Raw genomic sequence first — 22,206 nt, 5'->3', positions numbered from 1 at the left:
TTGGTCAAGATGGAATATACAAAGGGTTGATGATTTTTATTAGGCAAAGGTTCTTTTAAGAATGTCTGGGGCCTTTAAAAAACAAAAAGGGCTTTATGGCAACTTAAACTGCTATAACATTTCTTAGAACCCCCAAACATATATATTTTTTAAAGCAAAGGCCCTAGAGAATAAAGTGATGGGTTTTGCATTTTTATTTATGTAACACAGTATGTGCGCATCAGTTTTTTAAACGCAATTTTTTGGGAAAAAATACACTTTTTTGAATTTTATTGCAAAAAAATATAAAAAATACTAAACCGAATTATTTAGTAAAATATAAAAGATGATGTTAGTAAATAGATACCAAACATGTCACATTTTAAAACTGCAGACAGCCGTGCAGCGGCACCAATGTAAATTTTACTATCCATAGGTGACACTTTGAAAGTCTTTACAGGTTACCACCTTAGATTTAAAGAGGAGGTCTGGTGCTAGAATTATTGCCTTTGAGCTGACATTCTCTGTGATGCAACACGTGTGAATGCACGCATGCGTTTGCCTTTGCACGTGGGGACAGGGGTGCTTTAAAAAATGTTTTAAATTATTTTAACCATGTCGCTTTAATTTTTTTTCTTTTTTGATCACATTTATTGTGGTCACAAGGAATGTAAACATCCCTTGTAACAGCAATAGGCAGTGACAGGTGCTCTTTACCAAGAGATTTGAGGTCAATAAGACCCCAGATCCTTCCTCTGCCCTTAAAAGCATTTGATCACACAAGATCGGTATGATCAAATGCTTTCCATTTTTAAAAAAGGGTGCCATTTACATCCAGGAAAACTGGAAGTGATATATGCTCATCGCTTTGTTTTCTATATCATAAAGCGAAAACACCAGATGGTCCATCGGGTGTCCTTGTGCGGAAGGAGGGATGTTCCCTTCCACTGCTTGTAAAAGCAATCCAGTGGCTAGTTAGCCGTTTGGATTTCTTTTACAAGAGAGCTGACTGTCGGCTCTAATTCCTGCTACTTGCTCGTAGCAGGGCTTAATATAAGGAAACACCTCTTGCCTGGTGCCCAGAACTGCATATCCAAGCATCGGCTATAGGAATTGCACATCCCTGAGCCTGCACAGAGTCCTGACCTCAATCCGATGAGCACCTTTGCCATGAATTAGAGCGAAAACTGCAAGCCAGGCCTTCTCGTTCGACATCAGTACTTGACCTTACAAATGCGCTTCTGGAAGAATGGTCAAACATTCTCATAGACACACTCCTAAACCTTGTGGACAGCTGTCCCAAAAGAGTTGAAGCTGTAAAGGGTGGGCCAACTCAATATTGAACCCTACCGACTAAGACTAGGCAGTGTGTGTGTGTTTGTGTATATTTAATTGGACAAAATAACTATAATCATTGACATATTTTAATTTGTAACACAATATTACTTGATATATATGGTGATCAGATACAGAAATATTTTATCATTACAATATCTCCGATTATCAGAAAAAGGGTTTCTCAATATGAATATGGTTGTTAAAAACGTGTGTGTTATATGATCGCTATAATCAAGTAGTTGACGTTTACAAATTATTTCTTTTCTTACTTGATCTGTATGTGTAGAACTATTATTTTAATCGTTATAACAAATTTTATCTTAAAATTTCCCATTTAATTGCTGCTGTCCCAGACTTTCCAAGGCATTACAAATATTTCAGAGAAACTGACATAATTGTAGCGGTTTATGAATGTATTATATCTGGGGTTAATCACCAGGGAGTTTCCAATTAAATTCAAAATAGCCATTTGAGGGGTGCCACCCAGTGGACAAGAGAGGTAATGCTTGAATAAACACGGGTTTGATAAATAAATCCACCACTAGGAATAAGGTTACACCTTCTGGTCCACCCCCTGGCACGTTTAATTACTATATTGTTGACACAATATAAAATAGAAGTCAGGTACACTTAAGAGATCATCCTCTGAGCACATCTGAAGGATCACCCCATCTAGATCTGACACCTCATCACATCACTGGGCCCACAGGTCCAGCATAGCAAGATGCCATTTTGGGAAGTCAAACTACAACCAGTAATCAGCAGCCATCTTAGAAGAGTCTGGCTGGGATCATTTTAAAGCAAATAGCCATTTTTAAAGGGTAACTATATTTTCTACATTTTATTACTAATTTTGTTTGTATGCAAGTATTTTTGCTAGTTGATTTGCTATCCCACCCGATATCTTAACACTAAAAGACTTGGTCATTTTAATTTGGCTTATTGGCATAACTATAGACGAACTTCACCCATTCATGATTCGGCTGCAGCAGGTTCACGGGTCAAGTTAGTCCAAATTAGATCATTATCTACCAAATTTTATCCAATCGGTTAGGATGTTTACAGAAGGGGAAAATCATTATCTCATCGGAATATATTTTTATGGTAAACAGTTAAAGTACAAACCTCGTTGCAAAATTGTAGCGTCTGTCCACCTATTAATCAAACTAATAGAGGGCGTCTGTAATTGCCTTATTGCAATAAATATGAATTTATATTTGATAATCTGCAATCTGTACTTACACAGATCCCGTTTGTGTTCTTAAAGAATTTTGCTTGGTGAAATCAACTCAAAATAATTAAGTCAGTTAAATTAAATTATTTACTTTATATTGGAGGCACTGTGATTTGATTGAATTAGCTGACTAAATTAATTATTCAGGCATTCCCTGAGACAACTTTTTGGTTTTTGGGGGATCTCACTAAAAAACAACCACTGGATGGATACTGCCTTATTGGTTCTTTGGGAGGACTAATGGACATGGTTCTATCCTCTACGTTTTTGGAGCAGGCTCCTTCTCTAACATAGCTCTCTAGTTCCTTGGCTAGGGGATTATATTTATTGTGGGTAGGGGTGGAAATTAAACAATGCAATTCCCCCTCAGACTCAGGACAGACTATAGATGGAGCCACCCCACTGTTCTCTTGCAGAGGAGGAGATATTTATTTCAGGTACTTATATAGCGCCGTCAATTTACGTAGCGCTTTACATACTGTATATATTGTACATTCACATCAGTCCCTAACCCTCAAGGGGTGTACAATCTAAAGTCCCTAATTCACACATACACATATTAGGGCCAATTTAGACAGGAAACAATTAACCTACCAGCATGTCTTTGGAGTGTGGGAGGAAACCGGAGTACCCGGGGGAAACCCACGCAAGCACAGGGAGAACATGCAAACTCCATGCAGGAGGCGCCATGGTTGGGAATCGAACCCATGACCCATTTACTGCAAGGCAGGCGTGCTAACCACTAAGCCACTGTGCCGCCAATAGCACCAACCTTCCCCCACAATCTGACAGCAATGGAACTTCCACTACCAGATGTTGGATTCGCCAAAGCCAAGGATGTATCACTCGACTGGTTGGGTGACATATTTTACCAGCTGTATATAAGTATACATTACACAGAGTATAATGCGTATTTACCACATTTTCACCACATGTTGGCAACAACCCATGTAATCCATACATACAAAGAAACCAAAACAAATAATTTCAGAAATTAATGTATTTAATACTTCGTACAAAATCCTTTGTTGGTACTGACAGCTTCAAGAAGCCTCCTGTTTAGAGAAACTAGTCGCATGCATTGCTCAGGTGTGATTTTGGCCCATTCTTCCATGGGCCTCTTATGAACCCTAATCTGTCCATAGATTTTCTATTGAATTCAAGTCAGGTGATTGGCTGGGCCATTCTAGCAGCTTTATTTTCCTTCTTTGAAACCAACTGAGTTTCCTTAGCTTTGTGTTTGGGAATCAGTCTTGCTGAAATGTCCACACTCGTTTCATCTTCATCATCCTGGTAGATGCCAGAAGATTTTTATCAAGAACGTCTTGGTACATTTTTCTATTCATTCTTCCTTCAATGATATGAAGTTTGCCAATACCATATGATGAAAAACAGCCCCACACCATGATGTTCCCAACTCCAAACTTCATTGTCGATTTGGTGTTTTTGGGGTGATGTGCAGTGCCATTTGACCTTCAAACATGTTGTGCATTGAGTTCAATTTTGGTCTCATCTGACTAGACCATATTCTCCCAGTATTTCACAGACTTGTCTAAATGTTGTGCAGCAAACTTTAAACAAGCTTCAACATGGCCATGGCCGTTGAGTGCATTACTTTTTTTTTTTTTTTTTTTTTTTTTTAACAATTGTACCTAATTCCAGGTCTTTCTGTAGTTCTCCACAAGTGGTCCTTGGCTCCTGGTCAACTCTTGTGATTATTCTTTTTACTCCTCTGTCAGAAATCTTGCGAGGAGCACCTGGTTGCTTCCCTGTGCCTAACAGTGCTGCCCATACAAAGTGCAACAGCGCTGAAAGCTTAAATATTGGCCTGGGCAGGAAGGGTGTAAAAGTGCCCAGTAGGCAAGTGGTTAATACCGCTATTTTTAGTACCTGTTTTAATAAGAATAATTCTAGCGATATTAGTGAGACCATTTATGTCATCAGCATCATTCTTGCCTTATAGTTTTGTTTGTTTAACCAGTATATTCTAATGATATTAGAGATAGCTTCATCTCATTACAATTGCTTTGTTGGTTGGAAAATCTTTTATCCTTTTCATTTTTCTTTTATTACTTCATTATTATCTTTTATTCATTTATAGGATTTATGCCTGTAGTTTTTTTATATTGGCACTAGGGCATTGTTGGGGACACTGGAGCTTTAAGTAGCCACTAGGATTTTTTATTTTAATGATTGTTCATTTTTCATTTTTAGATTATATCTATTCCCATTGAGACTTCTGTTCACAAGAGTCCTCAGTCAGGTACTGATAGTTTTAACAATGCACAGGGTTTTTTTAATGGATATTTAATACAGTTTTCAGTATTGTACTTAGGCTCCACTAATATGGCAGACGTGGTATGCACAGAAAATTAGCTTGTCCCTGTCCTCCAGGGCCACCCATACTATTTATTGACCCTTTTGGTCTCCCCCCCCCCCCCAAGATTTGAGAAAGGGGCAGTGCCTCGAAACATGTCATCTTGGGGACCCTATTTGTACTGGCTTTGAGGACTTTGGCAGGATGGCCTCCTGAGGACTGTCCATTGGTGATGCATTTCCTGTCCATCAGTGACACTTCCTGTCGGAGGCTGCATTTCCAGTGTCCCTGCTGGGTTGTTTGCAGCCACTTCCTTCTATCACATTCATTCTTACTGTGGATTGTGGACCTTGCCATACCCACAGGTTGGGTTATTTACCATAATGTCTTCCATTTACAGTCCCACCGTGATAGAGATGCTGCCCATCTCGGAAACCATAGTAAGCATGTTAATATACATATAACATTTGTACAAAGAGAGGGTGCAGCGCTAGTAGCACCCTCTCTTTGTACATGTGTCTTGGAAGGTGTATGGGTACCTTTTTTGGTGTACAGCTGCTCATTCATTTAGGATCATTTTAGCGCTCACTTATCTCCTTTTGTACTTATATACATATAACATTGTTATTACAGTGTGGAGCTCTTTATGTACCCTTTTTTCTTTTCTTTTTTTTACTTTGATTGTTCTGATTTAATAAAGTGCATTTTTGGACATTTCTTGCAGCTGGACATTTTGTCACATTAATATATTACCATCACTACAGTGTTCTCATGGCACAGGCATGCAGATGAACACTTTATGTGACAGTGGATTACGTGGCACTGGCACAAGTTCAATAGAAGCTAATGCAGTCAAGCAGTTAAATTAACAAGGATACTGCCACCTACACTCTCATCCCCACTGTCCTCGCTCTACGTATTATGTGTTGTTTGTTTTGGTTTCTCCGATCCATACTCATGTAGCAATTCCTGGCAGCAAGACTATTTGGACTCAGTTGAACATTGGCTTCACAGGTTTAGAGCCTTGGTTCAATTGCTGTGCTTCAGTATGTCGTGCCAGCATCCCGTACAGACTACCATAGTCTGTTTCTCCCCCCACCAATAATTGACAGTGGCTCACAGCATCATAAAGAGACAACCTTTTTGATGCAGGAGCACACAGATGGGAATTGAACTTCCCCACTGTGTGTTGTAATACACTACCTACGTCCTAATAGCCACCAAACCCCATGCACCTGATTGATGGCAGCTACCTGAAAAAAGACAGTGTAATATAATACAGTGCCAGCCTGCCCATCCCCTGTATAGGTGCCACACTCCCACCCATTATGTGGCTCCCAGCATGTGCACAGGCCACTTCACCCCTTTAAAACCAAACACATTAATTACACAGATGCTGAGGCCAATTTAATGCATATAAGGCACTTAGTGAGTTTAATTACCACCTTACTCAGCCGCAGAACCTATGTAATTAATGTATTCAGTTTTAAAGGAATGAGGTGACAGCCCTAGCACAGATGGGGAACATATGTCCCTGCTGTTCGTAATGTAACACACGACCCAAATGGCTACACAGACACACCTCCACATATGAAAAACACTTGTCAGATATTGCTATTTGCTATAATACAATAGGTTTTTCTAACAGGACTGCAGCCAGACCACAAAACAAATGCAGCCACTGCATGAGCCCCTGCCAAAAATTGGCCTACAGTACAGACAGTGTATGCACCCAACACACCCCTAGACTGGGAACCCACTGTCTGTGTTGGTCCCTGTTAAGGGGGTGTGCCACCTCCAAACATGGCAGGCACAGAAGTAGAGAGGGAACCAGGCCATTTCCTTCCTTTAACAAGGAGGTGTCCTAGAGAGCAATCTAGCAGTGAACCCTACCAGCTGCTCTCAGGGGAGTCAGACAGTTAAAAGAGTGGGTAGAAGAAAAAGAATAGCTAGAAAAACAGAGGCCTCCCTCACCCAGGTTTGGGGTAATGCATCTTCTTCAGCTGATGGAAACACAATAAACTGACCAGTTTAGCAGAAGGGCTTCCTTTTAAAGTGCTTTTGGTGATACATTTCATGTTCTTGTTGGAGGAGGTGCCTATATCTCATAGGCTGTCCTGGTAAATGATTTGGGATAATTATTTTGAAGTGAACAAATTTATTAACTGCAGAGGTCTTCTCTCACTGTGGAAGCTTACAAATCTGGGCTGTGGGACCCATGCACAGCTCAGAGCCCAGACAGACTGCATTGTGAATCATGAATCCATCCCACACGGAAGTATACCCAATGAGGTACATAGAGATCCATAAAGATTAATGCAGCCATCTGCTTGTCATTGGTTTTAACAGGCTGACTGCTCGTGGCTGCATGGACCACCACTGCCTTCCAGGTGTGTAAACATGTACAAATGTACTGAACAGTATGCCCATGTGAATAAGGCCTAATAAAAGGATGTTTTAGTAGAACTGGCTGGTACTGAATAAATATCAGTAATCACTTTTTTCTATTGCATGCTGTGATATAGCTATTGGTAAATTATGCAACAGTATTGTAATTAGATTGAAACAATTTATCTTCATACTGTTTTCCTGAAAGTGGTGAAGACTACAAAGTTTTATACAATATGTTGCAGTTGGCCTACGTTCACACTTGTGTGGGTCAGTAATGCTTGCAAAAAAAAAAAAAAAAACACATTACCAACAAGCAGGCAAAATTTGCTACCCTTCAGCATTCTTAATGGTACCCCATACACTGGCAAAATGCTTTTTTGCACACAAAACTGCTTGGTGCAGAAGAACAATGCAATTCTGTGCAGAGCGATTCTTTTATTAAAAAAAAAAAAAAAGGCTTCTTTACCCACTTTTCTGCCCTACCTGCAGGTCAGACTGATGTAAATGAAGTCCTAGATGTGGAGGCTGTATTCGTTTTTCTTTTTCAGGCTGAGAACATTTTTAGCAAGAACAGAAAATACCCGCTGATCTTGCCAAAAATTCAGTTTCCTTATTAGTTGCGGAAAAAGCAGAGTAAAGAATCTTATCTTTATTGTGTAACATACTAGTCTCATCAATTTACCATGTAACAGAGGTGATCAAAGGCAGACATGTCTGTGTGCAAACCATGGTTCCTTCTATACATACAGTGCAGAAATCACTATGAAGGGACAGGAAATGCATTATTTGCAGGATTATGAAGAGAAAATAAAGGGATGTCTGAAAAAAAGAAAAAAAAAAAAAGAAAAGAAAAATGAGTGCTGCCACCACATCAAAGATTCTGTATACATATGCTTTAACAGGGACCTTCACTCTCACCACCCATTTTCTGTCATTTTACTCCTACCCTCCTCTCTTCTCTCACAATCAGACTTTTTTTTTTGTAATTAGTACTAAAGGCAGACATTTCTATATTTTAATTTTGGATAGAGTAAGGGAGGATTATAATCTGTTATAATCCTCCCTTACTCTATCCAAAATGAAAATAAAGAAATGTCTGCCATTAGTGAGGTTTGCCTTAATTTTCTGTCTCATAGTAAATCTGTCCAAAGTCACCAGTTGTCGCCAAGGTCACCAGAGCTAGCATCTCCACTGGAGGATTACAGTTTTGGGGACAACATAAAATTTAGGATTTTCTTTTAATTCCAGTGATAATGGTACACATGGCATACAGAGAGGGTGAAGTTCAACAACGGGCACAGAAAATAAAACCATGCCAGATGTTCTAATTTCTCTTCACTTTATCCAAAACTAAGTTAAAAAAAAAAAAAGTTTTGCCTTTTGTAATACTTTTCCAAGAACCATCCCGTCACTTCCTGGATTCTTGCCAAGGTGAAATGTTTTCCAAGCAGGGCAGGAGAACTGCCCGGGAACTGTGTGGAGTACTTCCTGAACTGACTTGCAATTCCTGGAGGGGCCAGCAGAGGTGGCTGTCACTGGAGTGTGTAGCTGTACTGTTTGCTTTGGAGCTTTCCTGTCTGCCAACCAAGGCACTGCAGTGTATTGTGTCACCAGGTCAGGGAGCATCCAGCCATGGGGCCACCACTTATGGGAGGATGTGTATCAGCATAGGGGGTCTTATGTCTTACAGGTAGGTGGTGTAGTTTGGAGGTGAGGGAATGCTTAATCCCCTTGCCACCCCCCCAGTTTCTGCATGTGTGAAATGATCTTCTGCTTGCCTATGTGCATCATCCCTGTACCATCTCTGTGCATTTGTGTGATTTTATGCCCATGCCATACTTGCAAGCCTGTCACTATCAACAACTGACCAGTGGCGTGATCATTAGGCCAGGTTAACAGAATTTTTTTTCTGTTGGGGAATGTAAGATTTTTGAAAGAATTTACCAGGTGCTGGTCTCATGGTCTGATTTGGTTGAGATTGCAACCGCTGCTCCCAGCAGATGCACCGCATCATCAGGAAGCCAGTTGTCTCCTTCTAGTTCATTGAGCTGGCCATCTGATTATCAGTAACTAGAACATTGAAGGCCCCAGTGCAAGAAACCATGAAGGGTCCCCCTGACCTCTGGTCCTGGGGCCCTTCCCTCCGAGCCCAGGGCCATTTCCAATGATTCCAGGGTCTTTTATTCCCATCTTGGTGTCCTTTATTACAGTCCTGCAGCAGGTCCTCTTTCTACCATCTTAGGTAGGGTTGACACCTTTACTTCAAGGAAAACTCAGAGACTTTATCGCACAGTGTTTTGTGTGTGTGAATAAATAATTCTAATTATATGGATTTAGTCACAAGAATCCCCCCTTACATCAGAGTCCACGGAGTTCCCCCTTTACATCTGAACTCACAGAGGTCCCCTTTAAATCTGAATCTGCCGAGTTCCCCTTTACATCTGAATTTGCAGAGTTCCCTTACACTGTAAAGGGGGAATCTGCAGACTCTGATGTAAGGGAGAACACTGCAAATTCTGGTGTAAAGGGTTACTCTGATAAAAGGGGGTGTCGGGTAACCAGAGCCCCCACTTTCATTATAGTTCCCAGCATTCCGTTTAATCGAGTCTGCAGAATTGCACTGTAAGGGGGATCTCTGTGGACTCTAATGTAAAAGGGAACTCTGATTTAAGCAGGGGTTCTGATGTAAGGAGGGACACTGTGGACTGGAATGTAGGTGGGGCTACGAGCACACACAGGAGGAGTGGGGCAGGAGGAGGAGCAGTTCCTGCTCTCTCTCCTCTCCATGCGAGGGGAGGGTGGCTGGTTGTCAGGGCTAGCTCTGTGTGTAGAGTGTGAGAGTGTAATAGTCCGGGCTCTTGGGGCCCCCACACAGTGATGGAACACCAGGGCCCGGTTGCAAGTGCGACCTTTGTGGCCCTGGTAGTTCTGCCACTGATTATTATTATTTTGATACAGGATTTATATAGAGCCAACTGTTTGCATAGCACCTTAAAAAGTAAAGGGAAACAGTACAGTCACAATACAATTCAACAAAAGAGGGTTAGGAGGGTTCTAGTTATGGAAGATTCCAATCTAAAAGGGCCAAGTGTTACAAAAGGTAAAAACCGAGGGATAAGCTGATGGAGAAAGTTGTTGGGTGGGATAGGCCCCCCTTACGAGATGAGTTTTCAGGGACTGCCCATAAGCGGACAGACTAGGAGATAGTTGGACAGATCAGGTAGAGAGTTTCAAAGGGTGGGAGAGGATCTGCAGAAAGATCTGGGGATGAGCAAATGAAAAGGTTACAAGAGAGCTACAGAACAGGAGGTCTTGGGAGAAGAGGATGCTTTGGGTGATATTTTGAGATGAGGTTGGTGATGTAGCTCAGGTAGAGTTGTGGATGGCTTTGTATTTTTAATTTTATTTGTTGGGTGATCAGGAGCCAGTGGAGGGATTGGCAGAAAGGGGTGGTGGCGACTCAGTGCTTAGTAAGCTGGATGAGTCTGGCTCATGCACATCATCAGGGGGCCAGAACCCAGAAGAGACATGGTGAGCTCTCAATGGTGTCAGAGATGCCGATGGGGGTGCAAGACTGGCTGTGGTGTGGTGTGGTGTGGTGGATCCCTACACAACCCAGCTGGATTTGCAGGGTGTGTATGTATTTTCTGCATAGCCCAACAAAAATGGTAATGGGGAAGGGTGGAGGGATAAGGCAGGGAGTGAGGCTCCTCTGTAAAGGCATAGTTCACCTTTATCAAAAAAATGTCTATGCAGATAAGCAATGTCTGTAGATAGAAACAAACTATGCAGCTCTGACCAGTGTTGAATAACTTATAGATATCACGTCATCCCGTCCTGCATTGTTGCTAGGACGTTGCTAAGAGATTTCTAGTTGATAATGTTCACCATCACAGGAGCGAGCTCTCAAACGCGGAGTTCAGAGCTACTACATTAGGGGAGAGAAAGCACACGTGAGAGGGGGTTTGAATTAGAGAAACAGCTCACTCCTGTGAAGGTGAACACTAATAGCTGCAGGGTTTTTAGCAATGTCCTAGGAACAAGGCTAAACAGGAATATGTGGTCTCTAGGAGTTTTTCAGGCAGCCTTCAGGAGGTACATAAATGGTCTACACCTATAGCCATGGCATTTTTTAACTTTGATCAAAGCTGCACAGCTTGTTTTTATCTACAGACATCCCTTATCTGCATAGGAAGTTTTTTCTTTAGTCAAGAAAACTGCCTGATAATTGCATCCTTTAACAACAATATGAGGTTATGAGCATGCAATTGATGACTGCTAAGATGCCTACACAAAAAATGGTAGTAGTCAACGGAAAACAAATATGTCCTGTGGTTAGATTATGAGCTGGATTTCATTTTTATGTTCACAGGAAAAAACTATATCCTTGATAGTGTTGGCTTCGATGTTCGAGTCAAACATAAAGTCGACTCAAATATCGGCCGTGTGTGTGTTTGCCAGACACAAGAACAGTAAGGCCATTCAGCAGGCTGTTTGCACACCGAGCGTACCACAATGCACTGCGCTCTTAGAGCCATGACTGGCCAAAGGCTTGAGAGAAAAAAGAAAAAAAAAAACTCTCCTCGGGGAGGAAAAAAAAAAAACAACACAGCATAGGTTTACACCCCTCCCCCCCATAATACATACTAGGCCCTTTAGGGCTGGTACGAAGGTTAGGTGTGTAAAGTGTGTGGGGTTACTCTTAAAAGCCATAGCAGGCCCTCCAGGCCTGCAATCAAGAGCAACCCCCCCCTCCCCCCAGCTTACCAGCCAACATGCCCTTGGCATTGGGTGGAGCTAGCGATGATGTCACCACTTGCCCCATCTATTTTTACATCTGATGAGCGGGTTCGGACGGGTCGCCAGGTGTCGTCTTTTTTGCTTTTTTTCCGGCGAGTCGGCATTGTCATGACAACGCTGGACGCCATGAAGATGGATTACAATGATGGAACCACTTTTTAATTTTTTTTATCAAAGGACTTGTCAAAAACTGTTGTTTTGTGTTTTGTTCAATTAAAGGAATTTTTTCAAAAGACTGGTCTCTATTTTGTACTGCATTTAACCCTTTAGTGAATGGGTAGGGGTACAAGCACCCCCTACTCATTCACAAGGGGGGCAGCATCATGGTACCCCCTTATTTAAATAGGTACCCTGGTGCTAATGAGATCCCTTGCCTGCAGACCCCCACAACCAAGGGGCCAGGGTTGTGGGGGAAGAGGCCCATGTCCCATGGCCTGGTAAGCCACAGGGAGGGGGAAGCTCGATTATCCCCCCCCTTTCCTGCCCTGTCAGGTCTGTGCTTGGATCAAGGGTCTGGTAGGAATTTAGGGGGGACCCCATGCTTTTTTGGGGGGAATTTACCCTTAAAAATCCAAAGTTTTCAGAAAAACCCCACACACTAAAAAAAAATAAAAAAAAAATTCTACTGTGAGGGTCCCTTCGAATCTTCCTACCAGACCTAAAGGGTCTGGTAAGGATTAGGGCAGGGACCCCACGCTGTTTGGTTTTCTTTTTTTTATAAAAATTAAATTTAAAAAAAAAAAAAAAAAAAAAAGTCAGCCCTGTTCTATTAATTGTACAGATGTGCAACTTTGCAGGTACCGTATTTTTCGCTTCATAACACGCACTTTTTTCCCCAAAAAAATGGGGGGGGAAATGTCTGTGGATCTTATGAAGCGGCCGGCCCAGTATTCCCCCTGTGGTCGCCGCCACCGTGTTAGAATACCGGGCCGGCTGCTCAGCTCTGCTGTGCAGCAGAACCTGCTCCTCGGTCCTACCTCTTTCTTGGTCCAGCGGTGTCCTCAGCGGCCATCTTCTCTCCCTGGCGTCGGCCCAGCTTGCGGCTTCACAGCCGGGTGCCCACTACGCATGCGCGAGAAGCGCTGCGCTTTGTGAATGGCCCCATAGTCTTCTGGGATCTGTCACGTGTCCCAGAAGACTACAGGGAGAGAAGTGATTGCAGCGGAACCGAGTACCTGTCAAATTTGGGTACTTGCCCCCTAAAGGTCCGCAGCCTCTGGTCATCTCCTGTACCACGTGCGCAGCCTCTGGTCATCTCCTGTACCACGTCCCCAGCCTCTGGTCATCTCCTGTACCACGTCCCCAGCCTCTGGTCATCTCCTGTACCACGTCCCCAGCCTCTGGTCATCTCCTGTACCACGTCCCCAGCCTCTGGTCATCTCCTGTACCACGTCCCCAGCCTCTGGTCATCTCCTGTACCACGTCCCCAGCCTCTGGTCATCTCCTGTACCACGTCCCCAGCCTCTGGTCATCTCCTGTACCACGTCCGCAGCCTCTGGTCATCTCCTGTACCACGTCCGCAGTCTCTGGTCATTTCCTGTACCACGTCCGCAGTCTCTGGTCATTTCCTGTACCACGTCCGCAGTCTCTGGTCATTTCCTGTACCACGTCCGCAGTCTCTGGTCATTTCCTGTACCACGTCCGCAGTCTCTGGTCATTTCCTGTACCACGTCCGCAGTCTCTGGTCATTTCCTGTACCACGTCCGCAGTCTCTGGTCATTTCCTGTACCACGTCCGCAGTCTCTGGTCATTTCCTGTACCACATCCGCAGTCTCTGGTCATTTCCTGTACTACATCCGCAGTCTCTGGTCATTTCCTGTACTACATCCGCAGTCTCTGGTCATTTCCTGTACTACATCCGCAGTCTCTGGTCATTTCCTATACTATGTCTGCAGTCCATTGGTTCAGAATATTTTTTTTCTTGTTTTCCTCCTCTAAAACCTAGGTCCATCTTATGATCAGGTGTGTCTTATGGAGCGAAAAATACGGTAGTTTAAGGCATGATATTTAAAGGAATTTTTCTTTTTTTTTTTTTACTTTAAGCAAAGAAAAATGACTGTCCCTTTAAAAATGGTACTTGAATTTTTTTTTCACTGATTCATGTCCCTCAGGGCAGTACCTAGTCCCCATACCCTTTTTATGGCAATAACTTGCATATAAGCCTCCAAAATGGGCACTTTTGAATTTACAAGTTCGAGTCCCCTACACTTGCACTGAGTTTAAAGCTTGCGGGCAAACGTTCATTAAGTCCGAATGTTCGATGTTCCATCACTAATCTCAGACAAGGAGTGGATGATGAAGAAAAAACAACCAGAAGTCAGCAGAATGCTAAAATGACCAAAAGATGAAACCACAAGCTGGACATACACTATAATCCTTTAGATCTGATAACTATGCAGTGCAAGGTGTAATATTTGTGCACATTAGGCACATGGAAGCTGTAGGCGACAGCCATCTTGTTCAGGTCTCAAACATGTTTGCCATGAGCCCAGTGATTTTACCCCCTCCCTCCTCCTGCAATTCATAGCCTTAACTTTTAACATCCTTCAAAAGAGCCTGTTATCCCAACTTAAGGACAGCAGACACCAGCACACAGACCTTTGCAGAGCTGTAAACAGCTGAGTCCCGGCAGGATGTCTGTGGACCATAAAAACAAAAAAAAACCCCCCCAAAAAAAAAAAAACTACAGATTAACACTTCCCTCTGACCTATCATAAAACTATGGTAAAATCCTTCAGTTCTGCCATACATGGTTTGTAGCACAATTAAAAACACTGGGAACACATAGCGTGCCATAAACTGTTTACCCAGAAAGCAGTCAGGTGTGGGGCGACCTCTCCGAGACCTCTGCCCAATTCACAACTTGCAAAATCCACACGCAATTTATAAAATCCAACAGGATCAAGACACATTAATATTAGGTATATATTTGAAAGGGAATATCATATCGAACAAATCAAGGTAATCCACGACTAAGCTAGCACATATGAAAGGGGAGATGGCAGTCTCCTACCTCCAGGGTGACAGGCCCATCCAAAATACTTTGCGTTTGGTATCCTGGAACATGAAATATAATGCTGAACAATAATCTACCGGTTTTCAGAATGCAACCTGTTAGTGGAAGACATTTTTAGTATAAAACTGTGTGTAAGGGAGGGCCACGATAAAGTCATAAAGGTAGTGACCTCCTAGCCACCACCCCTTAAACTGGATGATTAGTAGTTAGATGGTCTCTGTCAACACCCCTTTGATACCACAGAAAAAAGGACCTTTTGAGAGATATCATGCGCCATCAAGGAAGGAACATCTGTCAAGTTATGACAGCAGATAACACCTTGCTTATTCATCAATTGGACTCTGCTAAAACCAAGGGATTTGCAAGTATTCTTTATTTTCAACTACTTTTTATCTGTTGCTTTATTGTCTCTGTTTCCTTGTAACACCCTTTTTTCTATAAATATTTTATTTGCACCATTTTGCAAAACACACTCTGCATTTTTGGGGGCACCATTTTTTACAAGGAAGGGGAGCTGTGAAGGGGACTGGGGTGCGAGGAAGGGGGGCTGTAATTTGAAGGGGTGACACTAATGTGAAGGTGAGGGGGGACTCTGATGTGAGGTGGGGGCTGATGTAAAGGGTGGGGGTCTGTGATGTAAGAAGGGGGACATTTAAGTAAAGAAGGTGCCGTGATGTAAAATGGGGGGACTTGGATGCAAAAGGGGGGCAAAAGGGGGACTGATGTAAAGAAGGCTTTGTAATGTAAAGAATGGGCTGCATTGTAAAGGGGGTGCTGTGATATAAAGAGGGGGTTCTGCGATGTAAAAGGGGGGACTGTGATGTGAAGAGGGCTGTGATGTAAAGAGTAAACTGTTGTGTAAGGGGGAGGGGCTGTGATATGAAGAAACCGAGTAATAGCACATACATGAAACTTGAACCTCTGATGGATGAAAATTTTATGATCGGACCTCCGTGAATTTTAATTCAATATCCCTGGTATAGTGTATGACCAACTTTATACCTCTTTCACCTGTCCAAGCAACCATTTAAAAAGTTCTGAACTTTGGGGTCGGAAAAGATAAGCTGATCATGTGATCAATGTGATTGGCTGTCACATGACAAAGCCGGACCTGCAAGCTACTGATCATTAACAAGACCAATAGCTGACTTTCACAGCTCAGCCTCTAACACTGGCTACCTATCAATACATATGGGTTGCCACCTCATCCCTTTAAAACCGAGCACATATTACACAGGATCCTAGGGTAATTTAACCCAGCACGGGTGCATATATATATATATATATATATATATATATATATATATATATATATATATACACACACACATATATACACACACATACACACACACGTGATTCGCGCTCCCGTGGTTTTTGCGGGCCAGGCAGTGATTTGATCCCCAAGGGATCAATCATCCGATTTAGGCCAGTGATGGTCGGTCTAAGTCGGATGATCGATCTCTGTCCTATCAGGGATCTTCCTGTACTTGTGTTTACAGTTACATAGGTTACAGGAAATTATGACATCTTCTCTCTCTGGGCACATTCTATCCCAGACACAGAAGAATCAACACACAGTGAGTAAAAGCAGCACACTTTTACAGTTTAGAACACATTTAACCCCTTGATCGCTGCCCTTTTTTTTTTAAACAAAATTGTCACTTAAATGATTTATTGCTCACATATGCCATGCGTATATGTGGAATTACTACCCAAAATACATTCTGCTACTTCTTCCGAGTATGGGGATACCACATGAGAGACTTTTTGGCAGTCTAGCCAAGTACAGGATCCCAAAATCCAATAAGCACCTTCAGGCTTTTAAATGGCTTTATTTCCTCATTACACTTCCTGACTACCTCACAGTTTTGGAGGCCCTGAAATGCCAGGATCGCACCAAAACCCCCCCAAATGACCCCATTTTGGAAAGCAGACACCCCAAGGAATTTTATAAGAAGTATGGTGAGTATTTTGCAGATCTCGCTTGTTGCCACGTTTTTGGAAAATGAAGGAAAACAAAAACATTTTTTCTTTTCTTTTTTTAGATTTCAAAACCTTGTGAGAAAAAATGAGATCTGCAAAATACTCACCATGCCTCTGTTTAAATTCCTTGGGGTGTCTACTTTCCAAAAAGGGGTCATTTGGGGGGTGGGGTGGGGGGTTGGTGCTCTCCTGGCATTTCAGGGCCTCCGAAACTGTGATAGGTAGTGAGGAAGTGAAATGAGAAAGTTATGCACCTTCAAGCTTTCAAAGTGGTCATTGGATTTCAGGCTCCTTATGTGGCTAGGCTCCCAAAAAGTCTCACACATGTGGTATACCCATACTCGGTAGGAGTAGCAGAATGTATTTTGGAGTGTAATTCCACATATACCCATGGCTCGTGTGAGAAATACATAATTTAACCAGTTCCCGCCCCGCCTATGGTAAAATGATGGTAAAATGATGGCCGGGTGGGACGTTCGTCGACCCAGGTGGACATCATATGACATCTTCCTGGATTGCCATGACTGATCTGTGTACCAGCCCGTTGCCCAAACCATGTGGCCGCTGTGACCAATCACAGCAGGTCAAATATCAATTGTAAACAATGGATGGCTTCCTTTCATGCCATCCATTGTATACAATTGTGTTGCTAGCTATGATAGGTCACACTGATCACAAGGTACAGACTGGGCCAATCACAGCCCATCTGTGTCATGTGATTAGCTGTGGCCAAATAAATAGAATGAATTGATTTCATTCAGTAAAATGCTTGTTTATAGCAATGAAATTAATTTACATAATCTTTAAAAAAAAATGCGGATCACTTCCCCAGTTTAGTACAATGTTACTGTGGTCACATTATGTTACTCTGGTCACAATGTATTATGAAAAAAAAAAATTAAAAAAAAAGAAAAAAATTATTTATATATTTTACTGTCACCAGTGTCCCTGATCACCCCCACACCAGTTATATGAATAAGCTGCACTGCACAGATCACAATACGTAAAAAGAAAAAAAAAGTTCACTTTTTTTTAATTTCTTCATTTTCCCAAAAAATTATGACAAAACAAATTACTTCAAAAACTCTGACCATGCCTCTTACTAAATACCTCAGACTGTCTACTTTCCAAAAAAAGGGCAATTTGGGGGATATCAGTACCGTCCTGACATTTTGGGGCCTCAAGAAATGAGATAGGCCATCAGTACAACAAGATTGATCGATTTTCAGATATATACCATAGTTTGCGGACTCTATAACTTTCCTACAAACTAAATAATTTACATTGATTTGGGTAAAATTCACTAAATAAATGTAGCAGAATACATTTTGGCCTAAATTTATGAAGAACAATTATTTACTTGCAAAATTTTATAATAAATGAAGAAAAACTTGGTTTTTATTTCAAAATGTTCTGTATTTTAGCAAAAAATAAAAAAAAACCCAGCAGTGATCAAATACCATTAAAAGAAAGCTCTATTTGTGTGAACAGTGTTGCATGATCGCGCAATAGTCAAAGTGTGAAAGTGCTAAAAGCTGAAAATTGGCCTGGGCAGGAAGGGGGTCAAAGTGCCCGTTATTGAAATGGTTAAACATGTTATTTGTAATGTGCAGCGCTGAGCGATCTATTGGCGCTTTATAAATACTGTATAATAATATGCAAGCAGGGTTGTTAAAGCACATTGGCTGGCCCTGTATGTATAAAGTCCTGTATGTGTGTTATAATCAAGACTAGCAGACATAATGCAGAACACCCCTATCGGTCCTAGATCCCATATATATATATATATATATATATATATATATATATATATATATATATATATATATATATCTCAACACCGAAATACTACCCACACAGCTGTTCATTCCATATCATAGTATTTCCGGTGATACAATGTTTACTGTCACTTCCAACATCTGTGCACAGAGCTGTCATCCCCCCACAGAAGTGTGACCCCATATAGAGCGATGACAGCTCTCCAGATCAGCGAGCGGAAGGTGAACACCAGCACTGGTCCCACCGTGGACTGCCATACCTGAGCTCCAGCCCGAACTCTTCTATTGACTCTGGTTGCACAACAGATTAGCCCAGCGCACACCGGAAGCAGGGAGGTTGCATGATAACTCCGGAATAAGCTTTCCTGCTGGCTCCACCCTCCTCAGCTCTGATGACCAATCAGTCACTTGTGCTCCAGCTACCAATAGTACTGCAGCATTGCACCTTGGCCCGCTACACGTCACAAAGAAGAGAAGCCGAGATTGGACGGCTGTTGGTTGTAAGCGGAAGTAGATGTTCATGTTGGCTGTCCCTATATAGCTGTAGAAGATGTGATTGTCATAATATAGGGCGAATGGCAAATTGATTGCTCTGTGTTTGAAAAATCAATTTATAAGACTTGTTCTGATTTTTTCTTTAGATCAGTAGCTTCTGGAAAGAAAACTTAATGTAAGAAAAGTGCAGAAAGTCATTCCTTCTGAAAGTGCTAGTTCCGAGTGTGCTGGTCATCTATTGACTTACGTACACTATAATGCCAAATGTTCAGAGACACCTGCCTTTACACACATGAACTATAATGGCATACCAGTCTTTGTACGTAGGGTTCAATATTGAGTTGCAGCTGTAACAACTTCACCTGTCCACAAGGTTTAGGCTCCATTCACACTGGGTGTTTTAATAACGTTAGCTGTGTAAAGTCATGTTAAAAACGTGAGTTTTTCACAGTTTTTAGCATTTTGTATTAGGTTTTTTTTGGGGTTTTTAAAAAAAAAATTTTACGAAAAAAAAATTTAGTCAAAAAAAGTCCTAAAATGCTGGTTTGCCGTGATTTACTGCGTTGTGCTGCATTTCTCACTCTAGAAACCTACTAGTCCTGGGGTTTTTTTCCAGCCGATGGGCTGCATGTTCGAGTCGAACGTAAGTTCGACTTAAACATGGTCTGTTCATGTGTTCATTGCCCTGACAGTGCACTGTGATTGGCAAAAGCTGTGGTGCAATGCTTTGGCCAATCACAGGGCATGATGATGTCATCACTCTTTAAGAACTGTCATCGTGGCACAGCTGTGAGACTGGGAGCCAGTTGTGAGGGCGGAGCCAGTTTTTTTTTTCTCTTTTTTTCAGGTTGATGGTGAGCATTGTTATTGCTGTTGAATCTACTTTGGGGACATTTTTTGTATTTTTAATAAAGGACTTGTCAAAAATGGTCTCCTGTCTTTTTTTACACTACACATTTTTTGGTAAATGGGTAGTGGTACCACATACCGCATACTCATTCACATAAGGGGTAGGGCCAGCATTTTTTTTTTATTTTGGCATGGAGATTCCCCTCAAAATCCATACCAGACCCAAAGGGCTTGGTATGGATGGGAGGGGGGACCCCATGTCGTTTTTTGTTTTTATTTTAATTGGGCAATGCCAGCAATTATTTTGACAGTCAGCTGTCAGCAGGGAACCCCACTGACAGCTGGAACATGAATGAATGTTTCAATACTAAAATACTGCACTTCCCTGCCACCCTATAGTGGAACTACTGCTACAGAGCTGCAGGGCTGCGAAAATATGTATACGTGATTTGCATTTTCGGGTAGGGGGCACATGCACGCCGCTCTACCCTCATCGCCATTGGTGGCTAGGCATGTCAATAAGTGGGTACTGGCCAGAGATTCCCCGCCGGCACCCGGCTATCGCCGAGTAAAACTGACGGGAGAGACCTGTGTGTAAACAACACAGGTCTCTTTCCTGCCAGCAAGCACATGCAGAGCACAGCAGAGAAATACACAGCAGCATGTTTCCCAAGTGAAACACACACAGCACATAATGTAAAACAGCACACAGTTAACCCTTTGATCTCCCCAGATGTCAACCCCTTCCTGCCCAGTGTCATTAGTTAAGTGTCAGTGTTTTTTTTATTAGCACTGATCATTGTAATGTTTTTGTTGAGTACGTTTTATAGCAAAAAGTCAAAAATATTGGGGTTTTTTTTTCAAAATTGTTGCTCTTTTTTTGTTTATAGCGCAAAAAATTAAAAACTTACAGGTGATCAGATACCACAGAAAGAAAGCTCTATTTGTGGGGAAAAAAAGGACATAAACTTCATTTAGTTGGCAGTTAAAGTAACGCACCACCGTATCGCAAAAATTGGCCTGGTCAGGAAGGGGGGTAAATCCTCTGGAGGGCAAGTGGTTAATAATAAAACTCATGTGGTATTTTAGTAACTGAGTGGTATCTTACCGCATACTCAGATGTGGTAAGATACTGCTCAGTAAATTGTCCCTGTCAAAGTTCGCAGTCGAACTTTCGGTAGGTTCGAATGTTCAACCGCGAACCGAACAAGGGGGTGTTCAGCCCATCGCTAATGCACACATGTATACAAAGAAAACACCATTTAACAGGGATTTTCTATCTGTAATAGACAGATGGTCAAGTCCAGAGCTCCTAAGATTGTACTGACCAGACCCACAACAAAGACAGAACTGGTGGTATCATCCTCAAACAGCCTAAAGTGGTAGTAAAGCCCTATGGGTTACGTTTACCCACAGTTTTTACAGGTAAGCCATATTTTAAAGGATGAGCACAGTTTAATGGATAAGTTCACCTTTGGGAACATGTTACATGTTCCACCCGTTTTTATCTGGTACGGCAATTAGATATTCTGAGAGGTCTGCAGGAGACCTGCATGGCATCAGCGATCTACTGATTGCTGGTGCAATGCTTTACAAGCTCCTGTAGACAAAAATAATATATGCACATTTTTTTGTACCTGCAAAAAAATGTGCATTTATTAATTTTGTCTAAAAGGTGAACTTATCCTGCAGCCTCCCTAGTGGTCTGATTATGTCAGTATTTCTGTGCTCAAAGCGGTACATTTTTTTGCATGGAAATGTAGTTTTTTTTTTTATTGTAGGTCTGTAATTTTTAGGAATAACTCACTGAAATCTGTCCGAACAAGCGTCTAGTAAACATCCCGGGTATGTTAAAATTTGAAACACGAAATCATAAATTATAATTTAATAAATAATCATAAAAAATGATATAATAATAAATTTAATTCAATAATATAATCACACTAAAAACACTGAAATTTGAAATATAGCGCAAAGTTCTCACATCACTGAGCAAAGTCGCAAAATCATTTTCAGTGTCTGA

At 41.8% G+C, this 22,206-nt stretch overlaps 1 long non-coding RNA gene across 1 annotated transcript; it reads right to left on the bottom strand.

Moving 5' to 3' along the window:
• Nucleotides 1–7,892: 7,892 nt before the first annotated feature.
• On the bottom strand, nt 7,893–19,215 carry LOC149434136 (uncharacterized). The gene is made up of 3 exons (XR_016308807.1): nt 19,100–19,215; nt 15,073–15,116; nt 7,893–8,078 (listed from the first exon to the last, which is right to left on the bottom strand). It is a non-coding gene; the product is annotated as an uncharacterized LOC149434136 (long non-coding RNA).
• Between the last annotated feature and the right edge of the window lie 2,991 nt (nt 19,216–22,206).

Source organism: Staurois parvus, unplaced genomic scaffold (genome assembly GCF_062004578.1).
Source record: "Staurois parvus isolate SC_StPar_1 unplaced genomic scaffold, SC_StPar_1.0 ptg001823l, whole genome shotgun sequence".
Classification (NCBI taxonomy): Eukaryota; Metazoa; Chordata; class Amphibia; order Anura; family Ranidae; genus Staurois; species Staurois parvus.
This window is presented reverse-complemented; position numbering and strand designations above follow the sequence as displayed.